The sequence below is a fragment of the Gobio gobio genome, assembly GCF_949357685.1.
Source record: "Gobio gobio genome assembly, chromosome: 23".
Lineage (NCBI taxonomy): Eukaryota > Metazoa > Chordata > Actinopteri > Cypriniformes > Gobionidae > Gobio > Gobio gobio.
This window is the reverse complement of record NC_137119.1, coordinates 16,600,314-16,617,815: the sequence shown is the minus strand read 5'-3', so window position 1 is coordinate 16,617,815 and position 17,502 is coordinate 16,600,314.

Genomic DNA, 17,502 nt, shown 5'->3' with positions numbered 1-17,502 from the left:
CCACGTGTTAGATTTTGTCGTGTTGTGTACTGTACTCTATATGAAGTGCTTTCAAGGACACAGCTCAGGGTAGGCAGACGTATGACAAAAGATGAATTAATCGGTCAAGTCCAGACTTAGCCCTAATTTATGTCTATTTATTTATATAAAATGAACTTGTTGAAAAGAGGGGAGAGCAGTTGGTAGGTAGTGCTGCTGCATTCATCACAATGTGTGCTTTAAATATTTAAAGGACAGGAAAAGTCATATTATTGTAGAAATAACATGTTATTTCTATTCAGATTTCTTGCATCTTTCTCTATAAAAAAAAAATTCTCTGTTCAGATGCGCTTTATTGACATGAATGTTTCAAGAACCTGTTCACCCAAATCTTTGAACAGTATGCAATAACAGTAATATGAACATTATTTGGTATGAAGATTGATATAATTTTGTATTGTATATAATGTGTGTGCTCTGTGGTGACTAAGATTTGAAATTTTTTAATTTGAAATTAAAAATTAGAGAGTTGAACAAGTTCTACTCAATGTTCCTTATTTCATTAACTTCTCCATCTTTCTCTCTCTTAGGAGTCAGCGAAGACGTTGTCCATGAAGTTCTTCCTATGTGGTTCACGTCATGAACAAATTTGTTTTTGTGTGTGTTCAAATTCAACTGATGCAATATATTATTTTATAAAATATACACAATCTTAAATCTACCCCAGAGTCATCCTTGTGTATTCCCTCTGTACTTAAAAATGTGATTGACTGAAAAGGCTATACCATTCCTTGTTTATTTTACTTGATGAGTTATTCAATTATGCAACTTGGACCAAATAATTACTCAACATTCCTAGAAACCAGATTTAATTGCAATAAAGAAAGCAGTATTTGGGTGTAATAAACCTTTAAAAACCTCAACAACAAAAAAAGGGTTAAAATACTGCCTTGGTGGCACTTGTTTCAGATCTCCAAAACTAGGGTCCTGGAAATGCGTTCCTGGGATTGCGATTCTCCGATTCGGTAGGTGGCACTGTCACAAAAAAATAGGGTCCTAGAATTGCGGTCCTGAAAGTGCAGCCTCCGGTATTGCAGCCGGATAATGTTGGGGCCTGGGGCCCGTTTCAGTAAGGAGGTTCAACCAACTCTGAGTTTAAACCTGAACTCTGAGTTGACTTACTCTGAGATGGGAAACTCTGAGTTTTGGGTTTCAGAACAGCTGAATTGAGGTAGTTCAATCAATTCTGAGTAGACTGACTCTGAGTTAAGCACATGCACTCCAACTATGAAAAGCCACAAACAAAGGAGCTACGAAATTACGATTCACCATGGCAACAGCACCCAGCAAAAAGACATTTGCATACTTACGGGTCAAAATGTAAGTTTAATTCTTAATTATTTTAATTAAGTTTAATTTTCATGGTATCCAAAAGGCAAAAAAAGAATGTGGCAGCAGCTAAAAATGAAAAATAAAAACATAATTCAATCAGATAAAGCTTTAAGCTTAAAATGTTCATGGGTGTTGGTTTAATGACTTTACAAACATTTGACATATTAATTAAATATCATTCAGTGTCCAATGTGCAGCAGCTTTTCCCACATAGAGCCTTTTCACAGACTGTGATGACACGTTTTAATGGTAATCAATATCATAAATCCTGCAACATTTTTTGTTTTAATGCAAGAAAACACAATTACAATAAGGCAATACAAAATAATATAAAATCTCTAAATAACTAGTTAGAAAGAAAACAAAATCAGAGAAAAAGCAAGAAAAAAGGGGAAATGTAAAATAAAAACATTTAATAAAAATTTAAATTATACAACTGAGTCTACTTGTCAACTTCCAATAGTTTAAATTTCTTCAATAAAGTAGTCTCCTACCACTTTTCAATTAACATTCTTGAAGATTTACATAAAATCCAAAATTCTTTCTGAAAAACAGAAAACAAAGGCTTTGTTTTAAGGCATTTACATTTATGAATTTAACATTTCCCCAAGAAAATATTAAAATATTGTTCAGTAGAAATTGAACATGTATCTCTTCCATTATTATTCCAAAAGTTGCAATTTTTTAGAAAATGAAGGAATACAATTAATTGTCATTTTAAGCCACAGCCCAAAAGGCTCTACTACACTTTTTTTCTGAATTGCTAAAACACTAAACCACATTCTCTGAACCAAATTCTGGCACTGTTTGCAAATCTCATGCACTCTTTTTTGCTAAACTCTAAACACATTCTCACTCACTAAAACACATTTCACACTGTGATACATTTGAGTCACAAAACACTAAACACAAGAGGCAAAAGTTAAAAACAACTAAGCCAACTGTACAAAATAGGCTGTTCAGGTGCACAGGTGACAGGTGCACTGAATGTTGATTCCAGCAGGGATAGAGGGAAACAGTCTGAGAGGGAGAGGAGGAAAAGTATGTGTAATACCCCTTTTCCACCAGCTGGCTGAGCCTAATTTCAAATCGGTTCTTTGTCTTTCCACACCCAAAGCACCAGCTCCGAACCAGGAAAAGTGGTAGTAGCACCAAAACATTGCTGGTCCAGAAGTAAGAACCGCTTGCGTTAGGGGCTAGGGGCAGGGTTACCATGACCAACAAGACGAACACAAACTTTTGACTAATAGCTAATAGCTGCTTGAATGTAATCTCCGTCTATACAAATTACGTCGGGCCGCACGAATGCGTTGGATTCGCTGTGTTTTGATGCCGATGAAGGATTGTAAAGCCATGAGCATCAATAGTAACGTAACGTTCGCCATTGTTGATGGAAGGCTTGTTCGAGATGTATCGGTGCTGTGCAGACCGATCGCTGTATGACATCAAAGTACAGTGAGATCATACGACTCCTTATGTTTTTGAATCGCTCATGCTGTATTTTGATATCATACGCGGATCGGTCTGCGCAGCGCCGATGCATCTCGAACAAGCCTGGTGTTTTTGTGTTTCCCGCTGCCTCGCTAGAGTTGCTGAGAAAGATGAGACGTATACAGTGGCGCGAGACCTGGCTCTGTGGTGGCTCTCTAACATGTGGAAAGGCAAACCGGTTTTTAGAAGGCTCGTCAGTCGAACCAACTCCGAACTGGCACTAGCACTGGCTCTGAACTAGCACCCGGTTCATTCTGGTGGAAAAGGGGTATAAGAGATGGTGGACGCGGAGGAAGAGGCTAAGGATGAGAAAGAGCAAGGTGTGAGAATGTTGTCAAGACTGGATCTTGCCTGGCAAGAGACGACATTGCCTGCATGTGGATTCCTCAACAATATTCAATACTATTCAACAATATGATTGATCTAACTGCACTGACACTATTGAATGAGAACTGAACTGGATGTTGACATCACTGTTTTCTCCAGACCTGCTTTATAGGTTACAGTTTTTGCCCATTGCTTACACACTAAAACCGAATGCTTAGACCAAAGCCTCAATACCTAAACTTCTTGTACCATACCTTAACCATGAAAGACCCAAATATATATATTAAAAAAATGCCCACCGTATACATGTTGTTGTATGAGGCCTCTAATGCAGAAATAAATGTTTTTGTACATTTTCGACATTTTAGTAAGTTTTTAGGGGAATGTTGTAATATTGCAACGTTGGGCCTGTTTGGTAGCAGAATTTCAGTGATTTCACTCACTGTCTGAATAAATGTAGAGAACATTTAAGGGTTCATTTGCAGGGTGTAATGATTATATTAGCATCAGGTCGTGCATGGCTGCACTGACCTACTGAACACATTTTAGTCCCAATAGTTCTTAAAGACTTTCCAACTATACATACTCATTGACTTCCCTCCTGATTCCCTTTACTACCAAAAGTTCCACAAAAGGTTTTTTAAAGTTTTTTTTTATTTTTTTAAATATTTGTTTTACTTGTTATGGCTGTACAGAAGTCCATGTTTGACCTACTGAACATATTTTTAGCCCAAGAGTCCTTAAAGAATAACTTACTATACATACTCATTGTCTTCCCTTGTCGTTCCCAGTACTATCCAAAAGTTCCTCAAAAGATTTTTTTTAAGGTTTTTAATTTTTTATACATATTATGGCAGTACAGAAGTCCATATTTGATCTACTGAACATATTTTTGGTCCAAGGGTCCTTGGACACCAACTTACTATATATACTCATTGACTTCTCTTCTGATTACCATTACTAGCCAAAAGTTCCACAAAAGTTTTGTTTAAGGTTTTTTTATTTTATATGGCTGTACAGATGTCCATATTTGACCTACTGTACATATTTTTTTTGCCCAAGAGTCCTTAAACACTAACTCACTATACTCATTGACTTCCCTTCTGATTCCCATTACTAGCCAAAAGTTACACAAAAAGGTTTTTAAAAGTTTTTTTATACTGTTATGGAGGTAATGAAGTCCACATTTGACCTACTGAACATAGTTTTGGCCCAAGAGTCCTTAAGCTCTAACTTATTATACATACTCATTGACATCCCTTCTGATTCCCATTACCAGCCAAAAGTTACACAAAAGGTTTTTAAAAGTTTTTTTTACATGTCATGGCTGTAAAGAAGTCCATATTTGACTGACTGAACATAGTTTTGGCCCAAGAGTCCTTAAAAAGCCTTTTGTGGAACTTTTGGCTATTAATGGGAGTCAGAAGGGAAGTCAATAAGTTAGTATTTAAGGACTCTTGGGCCAAAAATATATTCAGTAGGTCAAATATGGACTTCTGCATAGCCATAACATGTAAAAAAAAAACACCTTTTAAAAAACCTTTTGTGGAACTTTTGGCTAGTAATGGCAATCAGAAGGGAAGTCAATGAATTTGTAAGTTAGTGTTTAAGGACTCTTGGATCAAAAATATGTTCAGTAGGTCAAATGTAGACTTCTGTGAAGCCATCATGTACAAAATAAAAAAATATATTAAAAATTAAAAAACTGTTTTTTTAGAACTTTTGGCTAGCAATTGGAGTCAGAAGGGAAGTCAATAAGTATAGTAAGTTAGTATTTAAGGACTCTTGGGCCAAAAATATGTTCAGTAGGTCAAATGTAGACTTCTGTACAGCCATCATGTACTAAACAATGTACATTATTAAAAATTAAAAAAACGTTTGTGGAACTTTTGGCTAGTAATGGGAATCAGAAGGGAAGTCAATGAGTATGTATTGTAAGTTAGTGTTTAAGTACTCTTGGGCCAAAAAATATGTTCAATAGGTCAAATGTAGACTTCTATGGAAGCCCGTTTCCGCCACTAAATAAAAAAAATTAAAAAAGTAATTGCGACTTTTTATCTCAGAATTCTGACTTTTTTTCTAACAATTGTGAGTTATTAAGTCCTAATTCTGAGATATAAAGTCAGAATTCTGAAATATAAAGTTGCAATTGCGTGATATAAAGTCAGAATTCTGAGATATAAAGTCCCAATTGCATGATGTAAAGTCAGAATTCTGAGATATAAGTCGCAATTGCGTGATATAAAGTCAGAATTTAGAGATATAAAGTCAGAATTCTGAGATATAAAGTCCCAATTGGATGATGTAAAGTCAGAGTTCTGAGATAAAAAGTCAGGATTCTGAGATATAAAGTCAGAATTCTGAGATATAAAGTCGCAATTGCGTGATATAAAGTCAGAATTCTGAGATATAAAGTCAGAATTCTGAGATATAAAGTCCCAATTGCATGATATAAAGTCAGAATTCTGAGATATAAAGTCAGAATTCTGAGATATAAAGTCGCAATTGCGAGTTATAAAGTCATTGATCTGCCGCGACCCGACACATGAGTTGTGAACACATTAATGAGCATTTTAACTGTAGTTTTAGCTGCTAATGATGGAATGATTGTACATTATCTGAACGGCATTAATATCTCTGAGCAAACGAGCTCTTGAGGGGATTTTAAGCACAAGCTTTGGCGCAGAAACAACAGAACGGATGTGAGGTGGCAACGTTCATTGAACATATTCTGATGTGTTATTATGGAAATATGATCCCCAGAACTCCACCACCCTCAGAATGTGTTGTAATTCACGAGGTCCTTAGAGAACGAGTGTGTCCAGTAATGACACGTCCAGTATGATCTGTCGCTACATACAGTCACCTGAGGGTGGCGCTGTTCTGGGATCATATTTCATTAATAACATATTTCATTAATAACATTTAATTAATAACGCATCAGAATATGCTGAATTTTATTGACCTCCATGTGCTCGGTTTTGATAATATTTAAAATAATATTAATATTATATTATAATATGAAATAATAATTGATATAGGTGAGTTTTGTACAGCGATTTCTGCTGCCCAACAGTTGCAACAGAAATATGAGGTTGAGATGGAGCAGTTTTCATTAAACAGTAATAGCCTGTAAAAAATTATCTTATAGGCCTATGTTTTAATAAATGGCGCACGTGACAAATTCAACCAGAGTACCTCTTTGTATTTAAGCTCCATGCCTTACTCTATTAATTCTCGAAATCCTACATTACAGCATATTCTGATGCGTTATTAATGAAATATGATCCCAGAACAGCGCCACCCTCAGGTGACTGTATGTAGCGACAGATCATACTGGACGTGTCATTACTGGACACACTCGTTCTCTAAGGACATCGTGAATTACAGCACATTCTGAGGGTGGTGGAGTTCTGGGGATCATATTTCCATAATAACACATCAAAATATGTTCAATGAACGTTGCCACCTCACATCCGTTCTGTTGTTTCTGCGCTAAAGCTTGCGCTTAAAATCCTCTCAAGAGCATGTTTGCTCAGAGATATTAATGCCGTTCAGATAATGTACAATCATTCCATCATTAGCAGCTAAAACTAGAGTTAAAATGCTCATTAATGTGTTCACAACTCATCATGTGTCGGGTCGTGGCAGATCAATGACTTTATAACTTACAATTGCGACTTTATATCTCAGAATTCTAACTTTATATCTCAGAATTCTGACTTTATATCACACAATTGCGACTTTATATCTCAGAATTCTAACTTTATATCTCAGAATTCTGACTTTATATCACGCAATTGCAAGTTTATATCTCAGAATTCTGACTTTATAATTCGCAATTGCGACTTTATATCTCAGAATTCTGACTTTATATCACGCAATTGCGAGTTTATATCTCAGAATTCTGACTTTATATCATGCAATTGGGACTTTATATCTCAGAATTCTGACTTTATATCACGCAATTGCGACTTTATATCTCAGAATTCTGACTTTATAACTCACAATTGTGAGAAAAAAAGTCAGAATTCGGAGATAAAAAGTCGCAATTACTGTTTTAATTTTTTTAATTAGTGGCGGAAAAGGGCTTCCATACTTCTGTACAGCTATAACATGTAAAAAAACAAAAAAACAATTCAAACCCCTCTGTAGAACTTTTGGGTTGTAATAAGAATCAGAAGGGAAGTCAATGAGTATGTATAGTAAGTTCCCTTTCGAAAGGGAACTCGCGCTGCGTCAGCTTGACGCTACGGGGAACGCCTCCAGCGTGACTGGTGCCTGAAATCACAATGAAAAAACTTCAATCCTATTGACCGGCGACAGCCTATGATGTCATCAAGGTGCGACCAGGAAGTATATAAGGGCGCCTTGCCAACATGACAGTATCTCTTCGTCTTCAGGGACTGTTTTGCCTGTCTTCACGTGAAACGTCTACAAGAAGGATAACAATGAAGTGTGCTGAGGCCACTTCTGCAGAAGTGTGGTTTGAATGTGTAGCTTGCGCTTTGGATACACACACACTTTGTGTTTACTGTCTGGGAGAAGAGCATGCAACTCGGCTGGACCTCTTCTCGAGGGGAGAGGTTTCAGCATCTGGGAAAGACCACGCTCAAGCTGAGGCTGAGCGGCGTCTGAAATGCGCTTCCCATATGGATCTGGCTCGTCGCTTGGAGACAGTTATGGTTCTTGAGGACGATCCAGATCGCGAGAGGCTCGAGCAGAGGATGGGTGAGTCAGTTAAAGATGCTGAAGCTTTTCAAACCATCCTGTCCCATGTACGGTGAGTTGCTGGAAGTCATGTAATGCGCTGCGGGTAGACTGCAGCTGCCTTTGCGGCGCGTGAGGAGAAAGGCTGAGCGACCAAACAGTTCGGACGATCGGTTTCTCTCCGCCCATGACCTCCCAACTCCTGGGAGTCTTCCATTCCTTCCAGATCTCCATCAGCAGATCTCGAGGGGATGGAAGAGACCATACTCAGCCCCGCATCTGTCGACATCAGCGAGCTAAATTTCGCTGATGTCGGGGGACTGCCTGGCTGGGTGTGTGTGTGTCGGGGCCGCCCGTGGACGAGATGTTATGTTTGTCTCGCCTCTGGGCGGCCGGCGACACTGTGGCTCCCACCCTGCCGGTCTAAACGCCTGAATGGCAGGGCGTACATGTCAGTGGGTCACGCTGTGGCGGCTTTGCACACCACAGCTGTGTTGCAGGCTTACCAGGCGGACCTGCTGAGGGACCTCGATCAGGGGGAGGGACCCCCTGAGGCGGTAGTTGAGTCGCGCCGGACCGCGGTTTTCGCTCTCCGGGCCACCGTACAGATAGCGCCGAGGGTGGCCATGGAGAGACATCTGTGGTTAAACCGTTTGGACATCGGGGAGAAAGGATTTGTTCTTTCTCCCTGATGCCCCGGTTTCGCCATCTGAACTTTTCGGCACCTCCGTAGAGGCGGTGGTGGGAAAGTTCGGAGAGGCGAAGGCGCGCTCGGCGGCATTCAGTACATGCATTCCGCTGAGGTCCGGGACCGCGCCCAGGCAGTCGGGTGTCCCCGGCCCATCCCAGTCTGAGGGCTGGAGATGGGAATAGCGAGCCAGCGTCGCCTCTCGAGCGCCCCGCCTCGGAGGACTGGGGCGCAGGGGAGGCGGGACACCCGCGACAGGAAGAGGAAGGAAGCCGGGGCTGGTAACCGGAACCAGCGCAGGCAGTGGACTCCACCCCCCGAGGAGCGCGGAGATGAACGCTGCCTTTTTTCCCTTCCTCTGGTTTTCCCCCGGGCGCTTCACATCAGGCCGGTGGCCTATGATGAGCAGAAAATGTAAGATTCTGCCGGTTCGCCTGGTTTGTTTGGCGAAAGCGCCCCCCTCAGGATGGTGGCGGACACTAGCTCGATGGCTGGTTTGTAGCGCCGCGAGGAGCGATTGGTGAGTCCCCCTCGATGAGGGTGAAACATTTTCAAAACGATGTTTTTCAGGACTTTTGTACCTTCGCTCGCCTGAGAGGTTTCCTGGGGAAATTTGGATCTTCGCTGGATCTTCGCAGGGCCTGCAGCTCCCCGTGAGTAAGCTAAGAACGATCTTCTTTGCAACATTATGATGGTTGTGTGTGAATACCTCACTTTCTGCTAGTAGAGTTTGCTGCCTCTCCGTGTTATTTTTTTCCCCACTAGGTGGGTAACTGTATCGCGCTCTTGCCCGAGGGCTTGTAGTGTAGGAGGCGAGCTGTGTTTTCCTAGCGTAAAAGTGGGAAGTAGCTGAAGACCGGGTACGCGCTAATGCACGAGCTGTAGTAAGATCTGCGCCCAGCTCTGCGGGGCTTTGGGAAAAGGGTTTTTGGGGCCTCATTGTTTAATATTAGAGGTGATAATATTTCTTTCCCGGGCCCTGAGTAGATCTAGTGCGGACTTATGTCGCACCACTTGGTCTAGGCTTTGTCAAGGATGGGGGCGTTCCCTTCTAATGGAAGTCGTTCGCCCCTGGCCTGTCTTCTGTTATAAGAACATGGCGTTGTTTATTCATCCTTGTTTCAGCCTCCTCTTGTTACAGAGTCGTCCGGCCAAGGCCCGCCCCCTTCTCTGCGTTCTGGGGTCACAAGTAATGCAGACGAGGTGTTGCAGGAGACAGCGACTTCGCCAGTGGTCGTGGGGTGGAATTAAGCGTCTTTCGCCAGTTTGCGACTAGACTTTATCTGCTGTTTCCGCCTTTCGGAGCATGGTGGCCGCCACCTGGAGGACGGTTCGGCCGGCGGATTTCACATTTCTGTGATATTTTCCCTTGCTTTATGTCTCTGCTCCACCTCCTTTAGGGCCCGGGTCGAGCTGAACATCGGATAATCCTTCTGTCAATACGGTTCTGGTCGGATGCTCCCCTGAGGCCCGAGCATTGCCAATGGCTGACGCCCTCGCAATCAAGGTTGGCCGCTGAATGGAAAGTAAGACAGCCGCCCCGATGCAGGTGACGTAAGTGGTACTCCCCTCGCTTTAGAGGGTCTTTGTTTAAGCACTTTCGCTGAGTACACTGCTGTTGGCAATGTGATTAGGTCCATGTTTGTAGGCACTGCCCGAGAGACTGCGCCGTCCTGGGGGCCCTAGGACACGGCGAAGCAGTTGTACCTAGCTGCCTCTGGGATGGAGCCAGCCCCAGGTGCGGGCGTAGGAGCCAGCTGGTTGTTAGTAGCCAGCTTGGGCAGTCTGGGCAGCTGGACTTCAGGACAGGTAGTAGGCGTCAACCGGCCTCCCTGCAAGGAAGTCTCGACGCCATGGCCCACGAGTGGGCCTCAGAGGATCTTCTCCACTGGTGTCGACGTCAGCAGTAACTTCGTCAACTAGTCTCCTTGGGGATGAGTTCCCAGGTGTGAACTGGATTTCCAGGCTTTGTCAGCAGCAGAAGCTGCCGCCAGCCCAGGCGCTGCAGCCAGCCTTCTTTAAGGCCGCCCTGAGGGGTAGGCTCCCGGTTTGGGTTACCATCGCTCAGGTGGTAGGCCCGATTGGCCTCCCTGAGGGCCTGCTGTTGTCAGCAGGCGCTGCCTGGTCTCCCCCGAGGGGGCACCACTGGCATTGAGTCCCTCGATGGCTGGTATAAGCTGCTAGTAGGCGCTGGATGGCTAGCACGAGTGCTAGTAGGTAGTAGGCCTCAACCGGCCTCCCTGAGTGCCGCTGAGGCGGTGACCATGAAGTGCTATGAGTAGCACATTCTGGCTATGGGCGGCACGCCCTGCTATCAGGTGGAGGCATTGCGCCTCCCTGAAATCGTTCCCCGGTCCCCAGGTTCGGTAACGGATCGTAGCATGGGATGCTATCAGGCAAGCTGCACGGGGCTTCCCTGAGGGGATTCGCTTGGAGTAGTAGGCCCACGTGGCCTCCTCTGAGGGCACGCTCTGGTGAGCGTAAAGTGCCGTGAGCGGCACGTTCTGCTGTCAGATGGTAGGCACGGTACCTCCCTGAGAGCGAGCTCCCGGTCCCCAGCCGCTGTGGTGAGCATGAAGTGCTATGAGTAGCACGTTCAGCTAGGCTGTGAGTGCCCGATATCTTTGCAGTTGGTAGGCCCGCTTGGCCTCCCTGATGAAGCGAGTCCCTGGTCTTCCCAGCTACCTCGAGGGCTAACACGACTGCGATCAGGTTTCAGGTCCGTATGGCCTTCCTGAGGGCGAGCTCCGCTGTTGGACACGCGAGCAGTCGGCAAGGGTTACCAGGTGGAGGCTCCTCTCGGCCTCCATGGGGAACGAGTTCCCCTGGCGGGAACGCACAACTGGCTTTACGCTGACAGCTAGTGGTCACCCGCTATCAGGCGCCGGTCTCTGGCCGTTTGCGAGACCTGGAAGCGGTGTTCTTACCCTAGCACGACGAGACGTTACTGCTGCTATGCGGTCCCCACGGGAGGGGACTTTCATAGTTTGCCTACTGCATGGCTACCTACCAGGCAGGCTTTTGAGCTCCTCTCGAATGAGGGTCTACTATGAGCTTACGGCCGCTTGGCGCTGGTTAAGGGTTGTAGGCCCCTCGGGGCCTCCCTGGCATAATCAGCCTGTAAGGCCTTTGGCCTCCTAAGCACGTTTTAAAGTAGGTGCTTGGTAGATCCGAGGATCGAGCGGCTAAACTCCCCTCGCTAGCAAGGGTTATATAGCACTTCGCTGAGAGCTGCTCTCCGGGATAACCCGTCTCTGAGATCCGGCTAGTGGATGTTACTGCCTTTCTTGCAGCACCCTAGCGGGATGCCTCTTCGGAGGCGAGTACCAGAGGCTCTGTACTGTACAGAAGGGGTTGACCGTATTACGTGTCCCACATTAGTCTGGGTCACCTGGTCAGGTCTCCCTGGTGGCATTCGGTGAGAACCTCCCGAATAGTGACTGGCATAGGGTTCCCTCGTAGTTCCCTTGCCACGTTCCCTTAAAGGAACCCCTTCTAAGTCGAATGGGCCGGTTCCAGGCCTTCGAGCAGGGCCTGGGAAGGACCTCATGTGTGTGAAGGTTCCTTCTTGGGCGATAGCTTGGGCTATGACCGTAGGGAGCGCTGTCACTGACAGCCTAATGTGACCAGAAGGGGAGTGGTTCAGGCATCTCAGTAGAATTTGCTTGTCTTGACAGTTGTCACTGCCAGTGGGCATGCACTCCCGTCGGCATGGCGGCGTTGGTATATCGTTCCCCGTAGCGTCAAGCTGACGCAGCGCGAGTTCCCTTTCGAAAGGGAACGTCTCAGGTTACGAATGTAACCATTGTTCCCTGAGAACAGGGAACGAGACGCTGCGTCGCTGTGCCATGCCGCAGGGCCTGCCTGCCGAAAACAGTCCCTTCAGACGATTAGATACTGTCATGTTGGCAAGGCGCCCTTATATACTTCCTGGTCGCACCTTGATGACATCATAGGCTGTCGCCGGTCAATAGGATTGAAGTTTTTTCATTGTGATTTCAGGCACCAGTCACGCTGGAGGCGTTCCCCGTAGCGTCAAGCTGACGCAGCGTCTCGTTCCCTGTTCTCAGGGAACAATGGTTACATTCGTAACCTGAGACGTTAGTGTTTAAGGACTCTTGGATGAAAAGAATTTGTTCAGTAGGTCAACTATGGACTTCTGTACAGCCATCATGTACAAAATAAAAAAATTAAAAAAATATAAAAAATTTACAAAACCTTTTGTGGAACTTTTGGCTAGAAATGGGAACCAGAAGGGAAGTCAATGAGTGTGTAAGTTAGTGTTTAAGGACTCTTGGGCCAAAAATATGTTCAGTAGGTCAAATATGGTCTTCTGTACAGCCATAACATGTATAAGAAAAACTTTTTAAAAACCTTTTGTGAAAACTTTTGGCTAGTAATAAGAATCAGAAGGAAAGTTAATGATCATGTATGTATAGTAAGTTAGTTTTTAAGGACTATTGAACCAAAAATGTGTTCAGTAGGACAAATATGGACTTCTGTAATGTATGGCAGCCCCTTAACTCACAAATTAACAAAACTACGGGCGCCAGACAGTTTACTAAAACTGCCAAAATTCAAATAACCCAGGATAGCATTTTTTAAAACCCACCATTTACATAAAGACGCAGAAAAATCATGCATTTCATTTTCACAGAGGAATTTTTATTCCTGGTAGAAATCACATTTAATTTCATCACATTACTTCACATGGAAATCTTTGTTTCAGGTAAGAAAACACAAAATAAAGAAAACAAACAAAATATCAAGGTGATAGGTCAGCAGTCCATGTTATTCACATTATCAGAAACTTTAAAGGTGAAATCCTGAAATCCCCGCTGATACTGGACACATCACACTGAAAGTCCGCATCGGCAGATTTGTACCTCGACCTTCTCGCCAAACAATTTGGTGTGAAAGGAGAGCTCCCTTTCGAGATAATTAATCGAATTGCGTAGCAGTACGCTAGGGGAAAACTCCTTTCCTCGAGAATATGAAGCAGAAATCATTATATTTAATAATTTTATCTAGGTAAAACGCAGTGCAGCTGCACAGCAGAGCCTACAGAGCGCATACGTGTGCTGATTGGCTGTGCTGCGGCAACCTCAGGGAACCTATGGTGTGGCGGCTGAGCGGGAGGCCCAATGAGGTGACTACCTGAGCTCCCGCCTAAAAGCCTACCTGAATTTGCATATCGAGTCTATAAAGGACCCTGTCACGCCATAGGGACTCAGATTTAGGCCCAATCCCAATTCTATTTTATACCCCTTCGCCTTCCCCTACCCCTACCCCTCCCCCTTACCCCTTGAAACTGAGTGGCAAGGGGAAAGGGTGAAAATATTCCCCTAAGTAACACGTCATCAAAAGTTGTCGCTAGCTCCTACGTCAGAGATGCGCCGATGTATCACAAACTTTCAAGATGCCGTTGTCAGCAGTTGTCCCAATTGCGTGGCTTACAGTTATTTTTTTGCATCTATCTTCTGCAATTCGTAGAAGACAAAGGAGAAGACGATATATTCGATGCCTAAGTTTGCTGGTGGATCAGTTTATGGTATGTATGATCGCTACAAAGGCGTGTTGTATTTAACGTAGCTAACTACACAAGTCGGAAGCGTTATAGAAGCTGGACATGTAAAACTTCTGTGAACTTGTATTATGTGGGGTTGTATGAACCCGTTGGAGTTACAGACCTATGTTTGTACCCATTTATGTGTTCACTGTGCAAAATGTTTACAGGATTTATACGACCTTTTGAAGTTACACGATCGTGATCCATGACCTAGCTGTAGCCTATTGTTTACAATATTTATTTTTAATTAAGAATAATAATAATGTAAACTACTTTTTTTCCAGGCTGGTCATCCAGTAACATACTGCAGGTTAAATCATAACATGCCCATCTTGCGGTTGTTGTTTGATTTGGAGTCTGAGCTGAAGCAGGATTTCCGCCTGAGCAGAAGAGCAATGAATGCTTTGCAGAGGCTGTTGCAAAGAGAACAGGACCATGGCTGAGGTAATTACCTGGAAACTCTCATCTACGTTTACTGGTTGCTTCATGGACTTTCATATCGTGTAGTGTCCAGTGTTTTCAATGTGCCGAAGGCAACAGTCCACCGCATAATTCACAGAGTGGCACAAAACATATGGCTAAACCTGAAGAAATCCATCTCCTTCCCACAAGCAGAGGACCTGCAGGCAGTGGGGCAAGGATTTGTAGACATATCAAGAACCCCTGCATTTAACAGTGTTGTTGGTGCTATGGCAACCACATAAGGATCAAACCCCCGCGCCGCCACCAAATGGACTATTTAAACTACAAGGGCTTTTATTCCATCAACATGCAAGCAATATTTGATTCTAGCGGACGATTCCTAGACATCTTTGTTGGCTATCCAGGGTCAGTTCATGACACTCGAGTAATGAAAAACAGTTAATTTTATAGGGCACAGCGGTATCCCCCTACAGGGTACATTATTCTGGGTGATGGGGGGTATCCCTGTTTAGACACCCCAGTCTGCTTGATCACACCCTACAAAGAGCCAGTGAATGGGCAAGTCCAGGGTTGCTTCAATTGCTACCACTCAAAGGGGCACAGCATAATAGAAAGGGCTTTCGGAATTATAAAAACAAGATGGATGTCTACACTGTTCAGAGCCTTAGAAGTCAAACCAACATTTGCACCCCAGGTCATTGCGTCCTGTGCCTTTTTGCACAATGTGTGTTTGAACAATGGGGACATGCTCGAGCCAGACGATGACATTTCAAGGGACACTTTTGACTGCCAACCTCCCCGTGAACCCATGGCATACAATGAAACCTCTAGGAATGCTACTAGGGACAGACTGGCTGCCCTAGTTTCAGGCATTGTGCAAGCCCAGTGAAGATGTCCCAAATGTGTATGTATATAGCCTAATGTGTGTTTGTGTGTGTATATATTTGCATATGTATAATTTAAATGTTTTCCTATACATAAAAGGGTTTCATATTAGTTTATGTTTGGAGATGCTGTTCCTACAATTTATCTGTATATGTTATTTGCAATAAAATGTTTTCATCTATATTGCATGGTGAATTGTGTATCAGTGTCAGGTATTTTACTGTTTGGTAATGTTACACAGAAACAACTTTAAGAAACAACAATAGTGCTTTTTATTGCCTCAAATGTGTAAAACTCTGTAAATATATATATATATATATATATATATATATATATATATATATATATATATATATATAAAGTGACAATATCAGTCACATTAAAAAAAATATTGCACTTGAATTAATAAAAACTTTGTAAAAAACAATAAAATACAGCGTTTAAACCAAAATATAGCATTTAAATGTATATAACATTATAAACAACAAATGTAAACAGTTGTGAACAGATAAGAAAGGCAACTTGTAAATAATTGTGCAAAATTTTAAAGCATCTGAAAGACAAACTACATGTTGTCTATCATTTTTTCAAAGAGACTTGGACTCTGTCTCTTCCTGGCGTTTCTGCTCCTTAAAGGACTCCTCAACTAAAAAGCCCAGAAAATGATTACTTTTCTTTTTTCTTTTCCTGGGTGAAGGATTTTGGGTGCTTGCTGTGGCTGTGGGGGATGCTGCACTGAGAGAGGCTGTGGCTGATGTGTTTGGCAAAGGCAAAGAGGCACCTGCGGTAGAAGTACTGGGCTCAACAATCTCCTAGGAGAACAAGACAATACATAAGTACTCACAATCCAGAAATGGGTAGTGTGGTCATGTGCAATAGATTTCTTCTGAAAAACATCTACTACTGACAAATTCTTACATCAAAAGAACAATTATCAATTCCTGACCATAAAAAAAAATACTGGATTACATGATAAGCTTTGTATTTAAAAGATTACCATGAGGATTGTTGTTGGTTCCTCATCAATGAAAGATGCAACCACCACAGGAGGGTCCACAGAAGGCCTGCCACCCAACACCTCATGCCTTTCTTCAAAATACTGCCACGTAGAAGCTGTTACCTCTCCAGCATCTGTTCCTGAACCAGTTTTAGGTGTTTTTAGGTCCTGAAAAAAAAAGACGCAAGCACAATACTCATAATAATATAACTAATATAATTATTCATTTAATTTCACTACATATTTTACATTAATAATTCTATGAAAATATTGTAAGAAATTACAGCTTCTCAAATATTTCTGTGTGTACATGTGTATGTGCATTTTGAAAACCTTTAACATCACAATTACTAATGTGAAACGTGTAGTGGAATGAAAGGAATAGTTATGAATATTATATTATTAGGAGGATACTTACCTTATATTTTTTCTTTAAGTTCTCCCACTTTGATGTTTGTTGGCCTGTCACCATTCCTTCCAACCCCATTTCTTTTATTAGTGTCCAACATGTAAACAATATGAACAGTAATGAAGTGCACATATCTAACAGAAATCAGGCGTAAGCACAGTATAACGTTTAACAGATTACTCACTCCCAGAGTTGCCTCTGGCTTGGCGTGCTCAGTTGGGGACACTACATTTTTCAACTAAACATCGAAATAAATCTAATTAATAAACTAAATTAACCATATAAACTAAATTACTGATCTAATTATTGATCTAAAGCCCACACTGTCACTGTATGATAATTGAAATGAACTGATGACATCAGCGTTTTCTCCAGAATGGCTATACAGCTGAATAAAATTATGCTGCATTATTTTCCTGTTTAACACTGTAAAGCTGTTTTAAAAAAAACAATTTACATTGTTAAAAGCGCTATATAAATAAAGTTGACTTGACTTGAGAGTTGTTTTGCACTGTATTTAGACTTTAGAAAACGTTGTTCGTTTTCAGCGCGAAAGCGTATGAGCCTTCGGGTTTCCTCAAGCGTCCCTGGTTGATACAGAACATACAAGACGAGTGCAGGCCTGGCACTGA